This window comes from Triticum aestivum, chromosome 4D, assembly GCF_018294505.1.
Source record: "Triticum aestivum cultivar Chinese Spring chromosome 4D, IWGSC CS RefSeq v2.1, whole genome shotgun sequence".
In the NCBI taxonomy this organism is placed as follows: Eukaryota; Viridiplantae; Streptophyta; class Magnoliopsida; order Poales; family Poaceae; genus Triticum; species Triticum aestivum.
In genome coordinates, this window is record NC_057805.1 from 337,470,902 (window position 1) to 337,474,902 (window position 4,001).

Below are 4,001 nucleotides of genomic sequence, written 5' to 3' on the forward strand. Positions count from 1 at the left end.
ACACCCCCTGTTATTCTGCGGCGACGGCAGCCTCACACCGCAGCGAACCAGTGAACCCTCGTACTCCTCTACGCGTGGGCATCCACTGCCGCGTCTTCCCCGGCTCCGCGTCGTCCCCTTCCTAGGCCTCGCCGTCGTCCACCGCCCTGGTGCTCTCGGCGCGGCGTGGTCAACGTGGTCAAGGAACGGCTTCCATCGGACGTGGACTGTACGTGGAGAGGCTCACTGCTGGGTCCACGGCCGCAGCAAGGAAGAGCTTCCTTATTACATGCAAAATAATTATTCCTCCACCTGACAGCGGGGACCCACCGGACGGGCCACCGTATTTCGTGAAAAAAACGTTTCCCCCCTGACTGCTGGGACCCACCAGCTACATCTTCGCACGCAAGGAAGTGCCTGACAGTCGGGACCCACCTGGTCGAAGCGTACGTAGCGTTGTCATTCTGGTCGCGAACGTGTACTTACATATATACCGGTGGATGTAGAGGCGCGCACGTGTCGTAGTAGAGGCGCGCACGTAGCATGTACACGTACGTACAGCGGCCAGGGTGCAAGAAAGAAAATACGGCCACGTATGTGTACATACGGGCGGGGTCTCGAACGCCTACTCGCGCATACGTACGACCAGGGCTCGTGTACATGGCTGGTTTGGAACGGAGAAACAGCATCGTCGTCGTGTTCATGGAGAGGCAACGGAATGCGTCGTGTTCATGGGGAGGCAACAGAATGCGTCGTGTTCATCGGGAGGCAACAGAACGCGTGGGAGCCAACCGGCTGGGTCGGAACGGAATGCGTGGTCGTGTTCATCGGGAGGGCTTGGACGGAACAGGCGATGGAAACGAGGCCTGGCGTACCGCAAAATGGAGGAAACGGACCTCCTACGTTCGGAACGGGGTCCTGTTGATCGGGAAGGGTGTGGCGTACTGCAAAACGGAGATACGGACCTCCTACGGTCGAAACGGGGGTCCTGTTGATCGGGAGGGGTGTGGCGTACCGCAAAACGGACGAAACGGACCTCCTACGGTCGAAACGGGGGTCCTGTTGATCGGGAGGGGTGTGGCGTACCGCAAAACGGACGAAACGGACCTCCTACGGTCGAAACGGGGGTCCTGTTCATCGGGAGGGGTGTGGCGTACCGCAAAACGGGACTCCACGGGATACTGTTCATCTCCACCGTCGACCTCCTCCAGCCTCCACGGGCTACCGTCGACCTCCTCCAGCCTCCACGGGCTCCTGTTCATCCAGCCTCCACCGCGCGCTACTCCACCGGCTACTGTTCAACCACCCCTCCACGGGCACCCCTCCACCGTCTACTGTTCATCCAGCCCTCCACACCACGGGGTCCTGTTCAACCACCCCTCCACGGGCACCCTCCACCGTCTACTGTTCATCCAGCCCTCCACACCACGGGGTCCTGTTCATCCAGAGGCAACGCCACCGCTCACTGTTCATCCAACCCCCCCGCAACGCTCACTGTTCATCCAATCGATCGGCTTCAGTTAGCAGCAGTAGCGAAGGAATCGCTCGATCGGGTTCAGTTAACAGCCATCGATCGATCGCTCGGGTTCAGTAACGCGTAGCCTGCAGTGCAATCGCTCGAGTTTAGTTAGAGCCCAACGCCTCGCTCGGGTTCAGTTAGAGCCAACGCCTCGCACACACGCGCGTACGTGTACGAGAGAAACGCGCATCGCTCGGCTACCGACCTCCCACCGTAACCGGGAACTCCCCGAAATTTTCCTCCCCCTCACTTCTACCACGGTTTTTCCGTCATGGACGGCCCAAAGAATGTCATGCAGCTGCGTCTCCGGCCCGCCCAGGACGAAAAGCCCATTTTCTGTCATGATTTTTTGTCATAGAAGTAGGAGCCCACCACATCTATGATGATAGCGGGTTTTTTCACCATTATCGTCATAGAAGTGTCATATGTATGACAGGAAAAAAATTCGTTCGGCCCAAAATGTCACGGATGTGTCTTTTTTTTGTAGTGATATCTCGGAATGGCTATGGAAATGCCATAATAGGTAGGTATGGTGGCTGTTTTGAGGAAGATATAAGGAGTCTTATGTGTGATAGAGCGTATCATATCACGGGGTTTGGATGCACCGGCGAAGTTTTCACCAACACTCATGGTGAGAAAGGGCAATGCACGGTACCGAAGAGGCTAGCAATGATGGAAGGGTGAGAGTACGTATAATCCATGGACTCAACATTATTCATAAAGAACTCACATACTTATTGCAAAAATCTACAAGTCATCAAAACTAAGCACTACGTGCATGCTCCTAGAGGGATAGATTGGTAGGAAAACACCATCGCTCGTCCCCGACCGCCACTCATAAGGAAAGCAATCAAAGAACACCCCATGCTTCAAATTTGTCACACAACGTTTACCATATGTGCATGCTACGGGACTTGCAATCCTCAACACAAGTATTTCTCAATTCCAGTATTACCCAAATAGCATGACTCTAACATTACCACCTTTATATCTTAGAACAACTATCAAGTATCAAACTTCTCATAGTATTTAATGCACTCTATTTGAAAGTTTTTATTATACCCATCTTGGATGCCTATCATGTTAGGACTAATTTTATAACCAAAGAAAATTACCATGCTGTTCTAAAATACTCTCAAAATAATATAAGTGAAGCATGAGAGATCAATAATTTCTATAAAACCACCACCGTGCTCTAAAAAGGTATAAGTGAAGCACTAGAGCAAAATTATATAGCTCAAAAGATATAAGTGAAGCACATAGAGTATTCTAATAAATTCAGATTCATGTGTGTCCCTCCCAAAAGGTGTGTACATCAAGTATGATTGTGGTAAACTAAAAAGCAAAGACTCAAATCATACAAGATGCTCCAAGCAAAACACATATCATGTGGTGAATAAAAATATAGCCTCAAGTAAAGTTACCGATAGACGAAGACGAAAGAGGGGATGCCTTCCGGGGCATCCCCAAGCTTAGGCTTTTGGTTGTACTTGAATTTTACCTTGGGGTGCCTTGGTCATCCCCAAGCTTAGGCTCTTGCCACTCCTTGTTCCAAAATCCATCAAATCTTTACCCAAAAACTTGAAAACTTCACAACACAAAACTCAAACAGAAAATCTCATGAGCTCCGTTAGTATAAGAAAACAAATCACCACCTTAAGGTAATGTAATTAAATAATTATTTATTTCTATTGGTGTTAAACCTACTGTATTCCAACTTCTCTATGGTTCATACCCCCCGGTACTAGCCATAGATTCATCAAAATAAGCAAACAACACACGAAAAACAGAATCTGTCAAAAACAGAACAGTCTGTAGTAATCTGTATCAAACGTATACTTCTGTAACTCCAAAAATTCTGAAATAAATTGGTGAACTTGAGTAGTTTGTCTATTAATCATATGAAAAAATAATCAACCTAAAAGAACTCTCCGGTAAAAAATGGCATCTAATCTCGTGAGCGCAAAAGTTTCTGTTTTTCACAGCAAGATCGCAAAGACTTCACCCAAGTCTTCCCAAAGGTTCTACTTGGCACAAACACTAATTAAAACATAAAACCACATATAAACAGATGCTAGATGAATTATTTATTAATAAACAGAAACAAAAATCAAGGAACAAAAATAAAATTGGGTTGCCTCCCAACAAGCGCTATCGTTTAACGCCCCTAGCTAGGCATAAAAACAAGAATAGATGTAGGTATTGTCATCTTTGGTATGCAATCCATAAGTAGCTCTCATAATAGATTCATAAAGCAATTTAATTTTCTTCCTAGGAAAGTGTTCCATGCCTTTCCTTAACGGAAATTGGAATCTAATATTTCCTTCTTTCATATCAATAATTGCACCAATCATTCTAAGGAAAGGTCTGCCAAGAATAATAGGACATGAAGGATTGCAATCTATATCAAGAACAATCAAATCTACGGGCACATAATTCCTATTTTCAACAATGGGACCATCATTAATTCTTCCCATAGGTTTCTTAATGGTGGAATCCGCAA